Raw genomic sequence first — 17934 nt, forward strand, 5'->3', positions numbered from 1 at the left:
TAGGTGAGTATCATGTGTATATGCCTTCTGGTGCTTTTTAATATTGCAGCTCTTATTTTTGTAAGATGTCTACAGTTAAAGCTTGTAGGCATGAAGAAACTGGATTTCTTGTCACTGGAGAGAATCTTAAAATTATTAAATAATAAAATATTACTCTGAGCACAAAGAATGCAGTTTAACATGGAAATATTCACATGTCATTTTGATTCCTGTATCTCTTAACCTAAGGGAATCACAGTTTGATAAATTGAAGACTCCATACAGTTTAATGAAAACCAGTATGACAAAATCTTAACTGCATTATGAAAATAAGGTCAATATAAAGTAGTTGTAATCTGGAATGGTTGCCTCACAAGAGTAAAATGACTCACTTTTAAACATACTGAGAACCTCTCTGAAAATACTTGATCTGGGGATCAAGTTTTAGGTTCTCATCATTCATGTAATTATTAGACAAGAGAAAGGCTGTTTGGTTCCACTTCAGTGATATTAAATTTATTACTATATTAAGTCCAACAGCACTTGGAAGATGGGCATTCATTCTGCTGTGCCAAATGTGAGGGGAAGTCTCTCCACCAAAGAGACAAAGAGAGAAAAAGGATTACAAATGGTTGTTGGTCTCATCTGAGAGAAGATAAACTAAACACCAGATGATGTCACTTGCAGAAAGTCAGCTATCAACAGAACAAACAGTGGTAAACTGGATTTTCAAATCACTTGCAGGTTGGACCATTGAAAAATGTTTTCCAGAAAAATAACAATATAAAGAAGGTTTAAAAACCCATGTTGAGTATTCTGAACATTTAGAAAAATGAGTAGAAGAAAATTTATGTGAAAGATCTCTACATCAGAAAGTCAAACCATTTAACTATCAGAATGTTAAGAAAAGTACTAACACTTACAGAATTAAGACTTTCTTGAAAAAGATTATATAAAGTGCTTTGAGTTTGTGTTTTTTTCTAATTATTTCCACTTGTTTTTTTTTTTTTTTTTCTTGGAACAAATAGCAAAATAGTTAAACCTGTATATGTTTATAACATGGATATGTACCCAAATCAAATATTTTTGAAGAAAAGACATGTTTATTTGTGACCAGAAGGTGAGCTTCAGAGCTAGGAGATGAATGTGGCACCAGTGCCATACTGACCCTGGAGTCCAAGAGTCTTACAATCCTGGTCTTTCAGCAGATTCTAAGGCTTATATATGTATTATTTGGTACTTGATAATATTAATTTTTAGATGGCACTGACTGAGAAGGTATTTAAGAAAAGAATTATTTCACTGGAAACTAATCAGTTGAAACTGTAAGAAATCAATGAAATATGTCAGTTTTGATAAAACATTGATGAGAAAATAGTTAAGCCTACGTAGTTTTTCTGTTCAGAATCAGGATAATATCACTGATGTATAATTGCCAGGGAATGAGTATAGGCAATATAATAGAACGGAGAACCTCTTGATTTAGAACAGGGTCTTGAATGAAGGCTTCTTGCATTGTTTCTTATCGCAAGGTGAGTCATGGCCGAGGACTCATATGGAAACTGATACATTTTGTATAAAAAAAAAATCAAATATTCAGTTGCTAAGTGACTAAAGATAGGAAAGATGGAGGTTTCTCTTCCCATTGGTACTGGTCTTATATGTCTTGAATTTGTCCTGTACCAAGTCATATAGCCCATTGCATGATATGGCTCAGAAGAAAGCAAATGGCATACATTATGCAATGAATTTCAGTATGCTACTCCTGTATGCTGAGTTTCTCATCCAAATATCTTGTGGAGTTCACTTAACATGAGAAATATCCCTGCAGATACGTTTTATGAGCAGCTCCTAACACCCACTCAAGGTGAGAGTCTTGAACACACTACAGCATCTGTGTGTCTTTGGCCTCTACCTCTTGAAAAAGCAGGAGAAGCTAGAACTATGCTCTAAAAACTAAAAATACCACTGGCACTGCTCCTTCTAGCTGAAAATTCCCACCTACTTATGCAGAAGGGTATAAAAGGCTCCATGTCTTCCCTCTGGCCTTGCCTGCTCGTGTGCTCATGTGAAGAGGAGAGGGTGCAGATGCCTGTACTCCCCAGGAGGATAAAGCACAGCCCAGTCTGGCCACTTGTAAATAATGCCACTGTGTACCTGTCTCCAAGGGCAATCATATTTACTGGCTTAAATTCACACCTGGCACAGAATCTCACTGATTTAGTGTTCGGGTTGAAAATTACAACATGCTGAAAAGAACCATGCTGAGCTAAAAGGTAGGTTAAAAACAGATAAAGAGGAATCATTTTCTGCAAAATCTCTGATGAGGACTGTGGTGAGTGTTTCATCCAAGCACAATGGAAAGCAGGAGGATCTGAGACCCGTTTTCACTCAACAGCATGTTGATGTAGGCTGGCAACTGCAGTCACGCCAGGCCCATGCGTAGCCCATCCACTGGTGCTGGATGTTGCTGCTCTGTTAGCTGTGCCATCTCCTGTCCCTGCCACATGTTGATGGATAATCTGTCATGCCAGGCTTTGTTTCCTGCACCTGTCTTCCTCTTTTATCTACAATATCTCCCGAGTCCAGGAGCTTTGTATCAAGCTGGCCACAATTTTTTTCCAGGACTTCAACCTCTTGGCAAACGTTGGAATCCTGTAGTGTCAATAAAAATAAATCAAGGTAATAGTCTTCATAAATTAAAAGATCTATAGACTTTTAGGACAGTAGAGGGTATCTGGTCCGGTCCCTATATAGCATAGGTCATAGCACCCATTCAGTACTGAGTCCAGTAACCAATTTGACTGATTCAGAAAGTAAGTTGCTTTGCTCCTGATCTCAGCTGATTCAGAAGTGTAGAAGAGCACTGAAGTATATGCTAAGAAGAGAAGAAAGTTTTAAACCAGAGAGGACTGGAAAACTCAGATCTTGAGTAAATATAATCTATAACACTTCCATCTGTCTGTCTGTCTTTTTCCTCCAGATGTCTGCTACTGTCTAGGTCATTCTGGCACCCTTGAGCTTGAAAATGTTGTGAAATTTAAAGACTATTATTCTGAATGAAAATGATGCAAATGAGACAAGGCATAGATAGTGCCTGAAACTAGGACCAGAGCCTGAAAAGAGCAGGCACTAAGCAAACCACCATCTGCACAGCCTGAAGAATAATAACACTGAAATGCTAATCTATGGATTGGTGTTGCTATCTGCTGTGGCTTCCAGCAAGCTTTCATTGAATTTTTCACTGCAGCTGATACCTATTGTCATATATCCTCTAAAAAAGGCCAATGACTGAGCAGAATTAAATTTCAGTTTTGTGCATGGCACTAAAATATACAGCAAACTCGAGAGCATCATGTTCCCACCACCATACAGTCATCCCCAGTCTAACATAGAAATCTTTGCATTTCTTTAGTTTGCCAATCTCAAACCAGCCATTTTAAAGGAATAAGGAACTCCATCAGCTGGTCTGGTCAGATTTTTTCTTATGAAAAAGAAATTAAGCAAGATGCCATTTCAAAAATGTCTAATATGAGAAATTTTGGGGATTTTATGAAAATAACATTTTTCAAACACTGGACCCTGTAAATGAAATATTTTAATTTATGTAAATATGAAATATTTTCACATTGTTTTTCATTATCTTTTCAATATTTCATAAATTGAATATTTTCATTTATGTAAATGAAATATTTTCATATTGCTTTTCTTCTTTTCCTCTGCAAAGCAGTTTTCAGCCAGCTCAAAATTTTTGTTGTGTAGGACCTGGCAAAGATACAGTTTGTTCATTCTACTATGAGAGCTTTTGAAAGTAATCTGCAATGTATTTTACTCTGCACTTACCTTTAAATACTAATTGCTGTGTCTTGTGTGGCATTTTTAAAACAGAGTGACAACATTGTATGTCTGGAATTACTTTCTGAGATTACAGAGCAGCAGACCATCCTTCAGTAACTTTTTTGGTTTTAGCAGGACATTGATTTCAATAGGATGTGACTGTGGCTGAGTTTGTGCATCTTGTTAAGCTTCCTTCAGTGTTGCCTGTGCAGAGAGGCCTTAAGGAGAAAAACTGGTGAGACCCTCCTGCATAAGGGGAAAGGGAAGAGGGGGGCTAGAAAGTGAAAAGTTGGGAGCTCCCCAGATCAGAGCAGGTGAGGGAGCACCAGGTTGTGGCATATGAATGAGACCATCTGGGATGACAGAGATCATGCTGCCCTCGTTCACTGCTTGAGCATGGATGATCTGCCCTAGAAAACTAAGCAGAGCTAATACAGCTAGTACCATTAACTGTTTGCACAGTCCTTTCTTGGCATGTTTTTTGATGCATGCCTATGAGGAGTCTCCCAAGCAATTCCTGGGTGTTGAGCAAGGGCCAGCATGGGCCGGGAGCCATCCCCAAAGGCAATCCAAGTATGACTACTCTGTCTTGGAGAGTAAGGGATTTTAGCTGTAGGGATTCAAGCTGTGCCATGCCAGTATGCTTCAGGGCCAGAGATTAGGTCTCATTTATTTTGTTTAGCTTCCTGTAGCCACTGGGGCTGCAGCAAACAGCAGCAAATGTGGAGCTGGCATGTGCAGAAGCCTGCACCCCTTCCTGCTGTGCAGAAAGCACTCGTGAGCTGCATGCTGCTGCCTGACATTTGGGCCTAAAAACTGCGCTTGTCATATATGCTGCCTGTTGCAGACAGTCTGACTGCAGCCACCATGCTCTGAACACTGCTGACCTGCTCCACACGATGGCTGTGGTGAATATGGACTGAATTTGAAAGGTCATATGGTACCGCATACTCTGAAAGCAAATTCCCTGGAACCGGTCAACCTTGTGCAATTGGGAAGAAGCAAGATCTAACCCACATCATCTCCTCAGCCTTCTCATTGGAGAGGCTTGTGATGAGGAGAGCTCCATAACGCTGAGCCGCCTTGTCACGTGCAACAGGCTTTATCCTCACCCAAACTCTGGTGCAAGTCTGAAAACTCAGCTTCCAAACTCAAGAATAAATTGTCCTTTAGGGTAATAGGTGAAGAAACATGATTAAGAACATCAGCATGGGCAAACTTAGACTGTGTTAGGCTTATGAAAGCAGTTTGTGTGCAAAAGCTAATGGCCTTTTTCTACAGAAAATTTTTTTTGTGTTTTACCACTCTGTGCTCTTTAAATCATATTTTAAATTATTTCTGTGCCTATGTTTGGAATCAGCTTTCAAAGAATACTGATAACATTAATAAAAATGTTAGTTCAAATGTCACTGTTAATTGTGTACTTTGGTCTGTGACATTTGCATATTAATATTGCAATCTGTTGAACTGACACCAGAAGGACAAAAGCTTTTGACAGTTGATTTTGTTCAGCTTATATTCAAATGATACTGTGTTTTATTAACAATCCAATGAGATCTGTGTCTTTTTCAATCATCCTGTGAAATTAATTGTATTTTAGCTAACAGAAGCTGATTTCTGACTTCTTCCTTTTTTTTTTTTTTTTTTTTTTTTACTATCTGAACACCAAAATGGAGTGGCTGAATTAAAAATTGAATGCTTGAATTGGTGTCCAACTTACAGCACACAACTAAATCATACTCACCTTTAGCGAGTTTAGCATTAAAAGATAGAATGGTAATGATTTTTTTCTTTCACTATATGAGTTTTTTAATTATCTAATCTAAATGATATCAACGTTTTGAAAGTTCAATTTTTAGACTAAAAAGAGAATGTAAAATGTATTTCTTTCTATCATTATGCAGTCTGTAGACAGGTCATGTAATATAGGCCTCAGTATCTCACCATCAGGATCATGTGGCAATTTGGAAATACAACAAACAGTAGCTGGGGGTTCCAGCAGTTCTAAGCTAATCTCTGAAAGCAGTAAGATCATCCATCATTTCTGTAATAGCCTCATGTCTAGTCTAGACTGCCCATTTATCTTATTCTCAACAGGTGTTCTAGCTAATACACTGTCAATTGTGTCATTATAAATCCCAATTTCCAAGTGTTTACACAAAGATCATAAACATCTTCCAGTTTCTTATGTCTCATAGATTTTATCTGAATTTTACCTTATGCTAAATCCATACAGCCTCCCCGACCTTAGTACCAGTAGTGCAATAATGTATATTCCAGCCTGGGCTGCCATAAAATAGCGTACTGCTGCTGCAGATGGTGAAAGAGAGACGTCAGATGTCTCCTTTACTCTACAGAAAACATGGAGAATGGAAATCATGACATAGCAGGAAGATGGAGGTTTAGCTATGAGGCTTTGCCTGCAGAGGGTAAACTCAAAGCATTCAAACTACAGCTTTCATCGGGCAGAGACAGATGCAGATTAGTAGCTAAGCCACTTTAAACTGACACACTCCCATAGTTTCTTCATGGAAGGTGATGATAGCTCCTCAGTACTGAGGTATATTCCATGTGGACAATTTTAATTGTGCTGAAAATTCATTTTATTCAAATTAATCAAGATGCACAGTTCTGAGCAGCTCTACTCAGAGATATACTCCCCTATGCACATTCAAATTCTGGATAAATTTATGAAGTTTTACAATTAAATATTTTAATGGAGCAGACAGTGGTCTACTTGGCCTGGAAGCATGGAGTATTCTCTGGCTTACTTATCCTCTTATTTAATTTTTTAAGTTATGAGGTGTCCTATGATCTAACAAAGTGGTAAGTATCACGGTAGTATTGCCAAGACTTATCATTTCACAAACTGCTCTTAAGCTTCCCTTGAATGTGTTCTTTCACCACTCTGAAGTTACAAAATCATCAAACCAGGAGGCTCCATTTTCTGTTTGTATATATTTAAATGACAGATCTTTATCCAACCTTCACCAAAAGAAACCCTGAGCTGTACTAAGTTCACATTTCATTTTTTGACTTCAGTCACTTGTCCAACCCTGACAGAATTCCTCCAATAATCTTCCTATTATGCTTCACATAGAAAATCTACACCACTTAAGCATTTGGAATAATTTTGAGTACTGGAAAAAATGCAGTTTAAAATCCCTAGAAGATCACCTCTTTCCTTCTATGTCATTCCACAAGCAGCTGTGGAATTGTCCATTGTGTTCTGACAAAATATGCCTGTCAATGCAATGATCTAGCTGGGCTAGTTTTACCAGCGACCTCTTTCACATTAGTGACTGTGCTTAACTGAATGCTGAATCGAGTATTTGTTGAATAGTCACTGGATAACCAGAATGTTGTTGGCTAATAATAAAGTTCACCTGCAGGAAGAATTATTCTTATATTAATCTTAAATAGCACGTGCTGAAATTAAACTCTCTTATTTCTTCTAGGTCATTCCACGCACAATATTTAGCTAGATAGCATGGACTTCCTCCCTGTCTCATCACAACTTACAAGTGACTGAATGGCATGAAGCTTTTAATGAAATATTTAATCAGGAGTAAAAGATATTGCCTTGTCAGTTCCAGGTCCCTCACTCCTTCATTAAACCCATGTTCTCTCTCCTAGGTGTAGAAGACAGACATTCAATAAATAGTAAGGTGGTGTGAAGTTAATGGGCATGACCACCTGGCCATTTGCCAAGCTACATGTTCTGGCCAAAGGCTGATTTTGATTAGTTACCACAATTACACTTACATTTGCTATTTAGCTCCATGTTTACCAAGAGAAGAACCATCTGTGCCTTTAGACAGTATCCCTTTGCCAGATATTTACAGTATTCATCCCCTTTTCGGGAAAACAGGATTTTCCAGGGGTGTCATAGTAAAATGGCACTGGAAACTGGGTAGTGGCAAAAGCAACACTTGACTTCAGAACAAACTTAGCAAATAAATATCAATTAATAAATAAACTCAGAGCAAGTTTCCAGAATTATTAAAAACTAATAGTTGAAAAATAGCCTTACCTGTGTTTGCAGTCTCCCTATTAGTGTGGGAGATAAGGTGTTGCAGGGTACATGGTACCCTGACTCTGGAAAGCAGCTCTAAGTCTTGCTGGAGGAGATGCCTCCTGTGCTGTGACAGTAAGGCAGGAGATGTGTTTGAGCTTGGATTTTTACAGAGTCTCACTCTGGCAAAGTTTCTGTGGACTTCAGAAACAAGGGCAAAGCAACAGGTGTTGAGGGATTGCCATCTTGTCTGTAGCCTTCATGGTTGTGCCAGTTTGAATCATTTAATATTATTTGAATAGATTTTTAGACATATATTGAATGTGTTTGTGTTTGTGTGTGTGTGTATACACAGATATTTTTATCTTACTGGAGACTTAATCCTTTGGCAGTCAACTCTGAAGTGCTTTGGAGTGCAGCCAAGATATGACTTTCTGAAATCTTTTTGAAGTTCTTTTTTGAACTGTGAAAATACTTCATTTTTTTCATCTCAGAGTATCTTTTCTTTTTTTTTTTTGTTTAAAAAAAAAAAAAAGGATACTGCCAGCTTTGTCAGCCTTGCATTATATATCACCAAGCATGCTTTGTGATATATAGTCACAACCCCAGATGGAAAGAGGTCTGGCATTCAACTGCACATGTGCATTGGCATCCTATGGAGAGAACATGCTCAAGGACTTCTTATGGATGACTGGGGTGTCTGTGCATCACTGTGGGATAATAAAAGACTAGCTACTTAGTGATGTTATGAGACCACAGCATCTGATGAATGACCTTTTTATGAAGACTACTGAATGTGCGTGATTTACCTGTATCTCCCACTGACCCTGTAGATCCAACGGTGATTAGATGCCCCAGTCGAAATGGATTCATACAAGAGACTGTTTTCTTTCTATCTTCCAATAACAGAAAGCTCTGTTACTTATGCAGAAATAGTAAGTTCTATATTAATGGAATCCAAAAAAGTGCCAGGTGCCCTGTCTATAGGATAAAAATTTGTATTTCAGGGAGAAGAAAAGAAAGGAAGAAGCATCTAAGCAAAAGATACAAACATGCATTCAGCTTCTTCGTGATTACCCCCAGTACTGCTTGATGTGCTCTTGCTAATTACATAAAATGCCCTTTTTTCTTCTTTTTTTTTGCTATTTATTTCTTTCCTATTTGTTGATATATACATTTTTTAAAAGTTCAGATGTGTAAAACAGGGGAGAATTGGAATATTTCTAAGCTGATGAAAAGTTTAATTAAAATATTTAAAAATCCTGACATTTTTGTCCCTTATTTCAGATAGTTTGCTAAAGCTATAAGGAAATGGCCTAAGATAACCAGATTTTACAGCATTTTCTCTTTTTTCTCCCTGTTTTGCTACAGTGAGATGCTTGGCTGTCTTTACAAACATGGGATATCTTTTATCGTATTTTTGAACCATAAGAATATTTGAATTTTCTTTCTTTTCAGATTGCAGATAGCAAGGGTGTTTGCTTGCCATGGAGAAGCTCACTGAATTTTATTTTGGATGTGAGAGAAGAACAAGTTGGCAATACCAATTATTTGTCATATGTAAATGAGTTGTAGGGACTATTATGTTACATCTATCTGCATTGGGTAAGTAGTACATCCTCACAAATAATGTGAATTATGAGTTAAAATATTAGAGATTTCTGGTGTCCTCATAAATCTGTCCTTCATTTCACACAAACAGGGACACCAGAGCTCTGACAGCCCCTCTTGTGGCTTCTGACCCCCACCACCCACAGCAGCTTACGCTCCCTTCCACAGAAAGTGGCTTATGAAACACCGAGGCCCCACTGCACATGCACGTAGTTTAAACCAAAAAGTACAGGACATGCTGTCAGGTGGAGCAGGGCTGGAGGTGCGTGGCTGCCAGTGCGTGTATATGTAAGGAGCTATGACAAAGAAGGAACTTTCTCTGTCTTTGGTGCACAGTTTGCGTCCTTTGTTTTCTGTCTGGCATATTTTATCTGAGCACGTGACACTATTAAAAGCTACTGCAGAATCCTCTTTGCTAAATTGATGAAAACTGGCCTTATAATGGAACAGAGTATCAAAATTAGCACTGCCTAGCAAAGGAAGTTGCCAGATTTCTTAGATGAACTATAGCATTAGCAAAAAAATGTGATTGCCTCTCATTTGATTAATTGTAGTGGCAACAAAAGCCCAGAATAACACCATTTATATTGTCAAGTGATTCCCAGATGAATAACTTTTCTTTCATCTAAATAGCACACAGTCACAATAAATGTCAGGTGATAATGGATGCATCTAGATTTTCAACCAGACAGGCTGCTCAACAGTGGTTTAAAACTGCAAGACATATCCTACTGAACAGGAATAAGAACAGCAAAAATGCTTTCCTGTACTTCTGAATTTGGCTGACGGTCTACCCCAACATGTGTCACTAAGGACTGCTACCCTGGCATTGTTTTAAAGCTTTACAGCATCTCCTGCTGTAAGACTTTACTTGCAGCTGCTTGAAATTTTGTTAGATTGTTTGGGCTGTGATTTTCCAACAGTTCAACCAATCTCAAATTTTGAAAGGTAAAATAAAATATTTCCTTTTGTCAGTTAAAAAAATAAAAATCCAACAGCTTCTTTAACAAGCACTGAAATTCAGTCTGAATTTACTATGGGGATCAGGCTTGCAATGTGTCTGCCAAGGGGGTACAAGGTACTGGGCATCGAGACTGGGACCCTCTTCTCTGAGCAGGGAAGTTGTAGGAGGTCAGTGGAGAAGCAGCCACACCTGACACAGAGATCACTCCTCCCAGAGTGAGCCAGTGGCCCCAACACATGCTGTAAACTCACTGGCAAAGTATCCCACCACCCTGTAGCACTGGGCTATTGGGGGGCTGGTGCCCTCTCATTGCCACTCAGTTACAGCAAGGACTGTGCAATGACTCAACACAGCCCAAGACACAAGCAGCTGCTACAGTTCTGCTGCTGGCTGCAAACCCCAGGTTGTGTTGCAGCTTGAAAAAGATGGTAAATTCTGCCCCCAGGAACAGTAGTAACATTCGCAAACTTAAACTCTTAAAAAGCATAACTTTGTTTTGTTCCCTTTGTATAGACATGTGAAGACAGTTTTCAAAGACAGGAGTAAACACCATTTTCCCATTGGCTACTTTTCTATTCAATAACAGGATAAACTTGTTTTAGGAATGAATCAGGTTCATGTGGTAAATGAAAATCATGTAGTAAACGAAGACAAGATTTTGAGGGAAGGCAGCTTAAAATATTAGGCTTGATTTCCAGCTTTGGGCAGGCATATGTGGTACTGAAGTAACGAAGCTGTGATTTTATGTGTGACTTCTATATAATATTATACTGTTGTGTAAACTGAAGTAGCTTGGCCAAACTGAGGACTCACAGTTAATGGTTTGACCCTTCTCTCTGTCTCAGTTTTGCATATAGCTTTGTGGGACCAACAGTGTCCTCATGTCTCATAGGAGAGTTATAAAATAAAATTAATTCGATTAATTTGAATGATGCTTAGTAAAGAAAGCTTGCTCACCTTCTCATCAGTGAAGAACAACAAAATATTGAGAACCTACTCACTATCTGAGCACAGTCCATTCCCTGCACTGAAAAAGAGGGAAACATCCTGTAAAAGGCAGATGGTTACGTGGTGACATAATTAAAGGCTATGTCCTAAGGAATGTCTAAAAAGAAATCAGAACTGCAGATGAATAAGCAGTCTTATGTTGGCCATGTCCTATTTCAGAATGCTAGATTTGGGGCTAGATGGTACCAAGCGTCATTAGTGTAGCTTTTAATGTTCAAGATGAGTATCGATAAATAATCCCTGTTCTTTCTGCTCAGTGCCACAGATACCCACTCATGCAACAAGATCTTCCCCTTGGAGCAATTGTTTGAAAAATTTCTTCAGAAAGGCACTTAAATCTGTTAGAAGATCAACAACCCAAATTTCATATATATGCTTAATATCTTTTTCTGCCATTAACTTCAGGAGAAGATGAGAACTGAAATAGGCTTCTTTTTTTTTTTTTTCTTTAAATGTCAAAATAAGAACTTAGTGCTTAGCTTTAGGAAAATATTTGCAAATGTTGGTGTTAGTATACGATGTGTCAGCCTCCTCACCTGCCAAATGGGGAGGACAGTGCTACATCCCACACAAACACGCTGCATTACAGACAGACTGAATCCATGACTATTTATGCTCTGTAAAGATCTAGGAGAGGAGTGTTCATAGCCTTCCAGAAGCCAGCCTTTGAAGAGTCCAAGTGTCTTGTACCAGGCTGAATAATGACACAAATCTCAGAGGCAGAAAGGACTTGGGACTAAGCTGTTTAAGTGTGAACACAGTATTTTGTAAGATGGCATGATGACATGCCATCTTACAGTTTAAAAAATCTTGGAGGTACTTGTGAGAGAGAATGCAGATATTCGTGATGCTTAAATCTGTCTTGAGTAACTTCAGTGTTTCGGGAGGCATGAGAAGGTTAGTTTGTTTCTCCCTCTTATATTTTCCAATAATAAAGCTGCTTACTGACAATTAAAAGGTGGACTCATGTCTCTTAATTATTGGATTAAGACCGTGAACTACTTTTCCTGGATAGCTTGAGGTGTCTGTCAATGATGAAAACTGAACCACACAATCATTAGCTGCAGGATACTGTCCTAGAAATATCAGGCTTTCTGTTCAAGTGCAAAATCTCTCAATCTCTCTTTTCCCCCAAGGAACCAGCTTTACACCATTTATTTATTTAGGGCAAGCATGTTTCCATTTTTTGTTGACAAACAGGTGACATATTTCTAGGAAAATATGCAGTAGAAAGTATAACTGCTGTATGGGTTTATGTAGGGCTTTCCTCTCAAAATAAAGGAAATAGATTAAATCCAATTTTCTGTTAAGAATATTTTCCTTCATCTGAACCTGTTTAAATGCATATAAGCCACTCATGACACTTATGAGTTGCCTGTAAGAGAGCTACCTTTTGAAAAAGTTAGTAAAACTGGCGTGACTGGATGATTAGCATCAGGCATTAGCTCACTACATCAGTTATTCAGCCTTAGCCAGGCAACACAGAAAGCCTGCATACTGCATCTTTAAATGCAGCTGCTTTAGTACAGAAGGAAACATGACTAAGAGCCTTAGGAAAAATGCTCATAATTGGAGAATCCTTTCCCTTTTCTTCTTTAGGTCAAGTAGTACATAACATGTGCCCAACAGCTGATATGAGAGCTGTGATACAATTTATATATATACCTGATGGTCTGAAGGAGGCTCTTTTTTTGCAATAATAATAAATAAAACTAAAATACTAAATAATAAATATTTCAATACTTGAGTGGGCCTTTCCTTGTAGGGAGTGATACAAGTTTCTTTGGAAGTATTTTACAGATGCAGTGATACTTTCAAATCCGGGTTAAAGAAGAAAAAGACTTTTTGCCACTATATCCTATAACTTTTATATTAGAAGCTGGGCCCTGATTCTTCTGTCCTGGTCACTTCACATTAACCAACCTTGTGAAATTTGGGTCTTTGGACACCACTTAAAAATTCTTAAAAAGAGTTCATATTTCCTTGAAAAAGCAGAAGATGGAGAAATCCTTGGCACAGGATTGGCATACTACAAGGCTTCTTATCTCTTGATATCCTGCTAAGCATTACTCTCACCCTTTGGCTGGACTGAGCCTAAAGCATTAGGAGGAGAATCTTGACATAACCTGTAACATCTTGGCTATTAAGTTTGGTAGCAGATACATCTTTTAAGAATTAGCTCTTGTTGAGAGATGCCCTTGTTGCTTGATGTAGCTTCTCTTCTGTTTTGCTTCTGTTGTCTTTTTCAATGTGATCCACTGTGGCAGTGGAAACAAACTCAAAGAAAATCCTCAGCTGACAGGAACGTCTGAGCTTGGCCCATGAGGGACCAAATGGAGGGAAAGACAGGCTGAGTTTTCAAAGGTGTCTAAAGGATTTTCGTGCCCGGTTTTTACTTGTGTTAACTGTAAAATGGCATCCAGCTCTCTTACGCAGCTTTGAAATACCCCTGGGTAGATGAATGTTCCAAAGTCATTAAATGAAACAGCTGAACTGGCGACAGAGCTTGGGGCCAGGCTGTGAGGCATTGGGTTCATCCCCAACAGTGTGACTCCTGCCAGACTGCCCTGTATGAGCACTGGATCCATGGGTCTGTGCAAATCCTGTTGCCAGGGACAACAGGAGGGCAAAACTTTCTTATGTTGTGTTTTTTAAAGTGAACAACCATATTGCCCAAGGGCAAAGAGCAGGATGGAGGGCAGGACAGGCAGCATAGCCACCTCTCAAAAAGAAAAATAGAGCTCAGAAGGACAATCTCTCAGCACTGCTGGGGAATTACAGCCTGACAGGCACTTCTACCCTGCAGTTGTCAAAGGGTGGTGCAAAGGCACTGCACAAAATGATGAGAATAGCAAGCAGCGACAGCAAAACCAGGGATATGCCCAAGATCCTCACAACTGCAAAATGGAGCTTGTGGTGGGAAATTAATCTTTAGGAAGCTCAAAAGTTAATAGCACAGGTACTGGACCAGCTTCTTGAGGAAAATGACATAATTCAGGACTTAATGCTGATTCATACACATTGAGGATCTCAGCACTTTAAAGGCTTCAGTTTCTAAATTAGCATTGCACAGATGCACATGAAAATCCTGGCACAGTTAATAATATTGCTAGGTGTTCCAGGCATTATTTTTAAGCAGGATAAAGCACCTCAAAGCAAACCCCAAACCAAAAAAAAAAAAACCCCAAAATTGCCAAAGTACCTGCAAAATTGAAATACAGTTTAATTGTTTTGCTTAAGTGTTCAAGTAACATGTATATAATACATCCCAGGAAAATACATCAGTTCTTGCCTTCTTCCCCAAACAAAGACATCTATTTGACAGTGCATTTTTAAGTCTAAAAGGCACATTAAAATCTCCTATACTGTAAGTTTCTGAAAACATTGTTCAGATTTAGCTCCCATGAGAGACATCACTCCCAGAGGTGGTATTTAAGCATTTTGTTTTGACAATTTTGCAGTCTGTCTATGTTAGTGTTAACTAACAAGAGTAGCTAAGGAACTAAGGGCCAAATCTTCAGGTCTGTCCAAATGCAAGTCACAGGAGCTGATGGGGCTTTGTCAGAAGAGAGGCTCCAGCTGAAGTCTTTAGGGACACACTGCTGGCTCTGCAGCACAGTCCTGCCTGCTTTTCTTGTAAGAGAGATAAAAGCAAGTTGTTCTCTCTCTTTTGCTCTTTCTCTTTCCCTGTGTCATTAAGGACAGTGAAGACTACAGCAAACCCCCTCTGTGCCGCTCAGACCTCCCAGCGCTGGCAGCTCAGGGAGCAGCAGGTGAGATGTTTCCACCGAGCACGTGTGCAGGGGCTGTACTCACACCACAGACATTTGGCAGCATGTGCTGCTGGTCATTCAGGAAATCAGTGGTTCATCACCCTGCAGATTTGGGCCATAGGGTTGACAGGTCTGCTTAGCTGCAGTGGGGGAAACTGGTCTCACGTCAGCCTTCATGCAGTCTGTTGGAGGGGAGCTGGGGAAAAAGCTCTTGTTAAAAGATTTACTTCTTTCAAGGCCCTCCACAGCACTGAAATCTCACATCTCTAGGCAGTGCCTGCAAGGAGAATAAACTCCCAGTGCCTTGGAAAGACACCCTGTGTAAGGAAAACAGGGAGTCAGAGGGAGCTAACCAGAGACCCATCTACCCTCAGCCAGTCCCCCAGGCACACCACCCTTCCAGCGAGGAGGTCTCGCAGATCCCTCTTCCTGATACAGACTCAGAGTACAGAGAGGTAGGAGTCCCATACACCATACCGTGGCGTGGGTGGGGGGATGGATCTCATGCCACCTACATATTGCACGGTGTGCAATAAATAAGTGGGTGGATTGAATGTCATAGATACATACCACTCCTAAACTCTTATCTGTCTGCACTCGTATCTGTGCCAGCTGCTTCTCCACCTACCTAGAGGCCTTTTGGTTATGGAAACCCACAACTCACAATGATATTTTACTTCTGTAGACATATAGTGCTTACTCCCACTTTTGAATCGATGACAGATGCTCTTTCTTGGTACCAAACAGTGACCTGCTCTCTCAGGTAGGGAGCAGTCCTCTTTTGTGTGATTTATTGAGAACTGGAAGTTGAATTAGCAAAGGCAAAGGATACTCTGCTTGTTTTTTGAGTTGGATAGGTTTTACCTGTAGCACTGGAAATAGTAACCAGGCACTCCTGCTCTCATCTACCATCTCTGTTTGGGAGCTTGGAGTGTTCGCCAAAATGTGGGCCCAGGTCCAGATGTAGGGCCTGTGGTAGTACCATGTGCTTGGCTGCATGACATTCCTTATCTCTCTTTTTGCTAATATCCCTGCTGGAAATCATACACAGATAAAAATAGGCCTTGATATTTGCTACAGAGTCTGCTTCTCCTTCCCAGTGATTTGCAGATAGGTACTTGCCAAGTGTCTAGTGACTCATTTATTTGGGAAAAAAACCCACCACAACAATACAATCTGCAAAACCACACTTTTCCCACTCCCATGTGAGAAACATTTTTAACAGCCGCTCAGACCCTGTGTAGAACAGCTATTAGCAACCTGCTTCTCTGTTCTTCCCTGAAGAGTGATGAATACAACTCCAGGGGCCCAATTTCCATTGTGTTTTGCTTCTGGTAGCCACTTATTCCATACAAAGTGGATGTGACACGGTAGCCTGGGTCCAGAGACCCAGCTTACTGAGCAGAGCTCGGACGGATAGGCATGGACTGGGCTGGTGGAGTTGCCAACGCTCTGTCCTTGGCAGGAGGCTGAAGACTAAAGCTGAAGTATGCTAAGCTGCTTTGCTGCTCTGTGGTCCTGGACTAGTCATCCATTTACTCAATGTAAAGCTATTTTACATGGGCCTTTTTGGCAGTTTGTGAATATTATGATCATTTAATTTGACCCCCTCCATAGCAGAAGCATAACAATTCTATCCTGTGAATTCTTCACTGGTTTGAAGACTTAAAGAAAATTTGCTTAAATCTTCCAACCATCTGCTACAGTACTCATGACAATTCAGATTTGCTTATTTCTAATTTAGAGCTTTCATACTTGTCTCTCAGCAGCCTTGGATTTTGTTATGCTTTTTCTTAGGTTAGATTAAGAGAAATGAAGATGAAGGCTTATAAGTTTGTTCCCTTTCCACCTGTCACATTATCTGCCCTTGACGCTGGGGCCAAAGGACTCTAAAAAGACTCTACAGCACCAGAGTAGTCTTTTCCTTTGTCACACTAAAGCACATTAAGAACTGCTCTGGAAATCTAGAGACTAATAAAGCAGCTTTAACAGGCTGGAGCATCTGGCCTTCTACATATTTTCCTTTAGCACTTCCACCAACTGTTGTTTGCTCATATCTACTGGAGTCTGTTTATATAGATTTTGCCCAATCTGCTCTTTCTGGTAATGTTCATATTGTTGTATGTTTATGTGGAGAAATTAAAAAAAAAAAAAAAGAAAAATATGAACTGAAATATTTATGTTGTCTAGAATGACTTAAACTGAAATGATCCTCATCCATGCTGGAAGCTTGCAGCACAGCAAAACAAAAATTGAAACTGCATCAAAAAGAAAGTAAGACTTGCTGGGCTTGTTATGCTAGTCAGACTGTTTGGAAATTCATGCATAAAACAATTAGTACTAACCTCCTATGCGAATACTGCAGTTTGAAAATTAATTCATTTGCACAACATATGCGTAGCTTGTTAGAGACCAGATAACAATTGCTATAATATTTTTTAGATGATTCTCAGATGTTACCATCATACTTATTCCCATGTTCATTCCACAGTGTATCCTGAAATGCCACATGTGACTCCTGGGATGTGCAGTGGGCTCAGGCTAAGATGCTGTGGGTGGGTCCCACAAACAGTAACTAGTTACAAGAATGGTGCCGGCAACAATGCTGCACTGGATGCTCTGGAGGGGAGTAACTGCTGTGTTACCCTGGGGATGCTTTTATAACTGAGTCCACTTGATCAGCAGAACCTTTACTAAGACATAGATTGCCTAGACTTTAACTAAAAAATAAAAAGAGAAGGAAAATA

This window comes from Strix uralensis, chromosome 3 (assembly GCF_047716275.1).
Source record: "Strix uralensis isolate ZFMK-TIS-50842 chromosome 3, bStrUra1, whole genome shotgun sequence".
NCBI lineage: Eukaryota > Metazoa > Chordata > Aves > Strigiformes > Strigidae > Strix > Strix uralensis.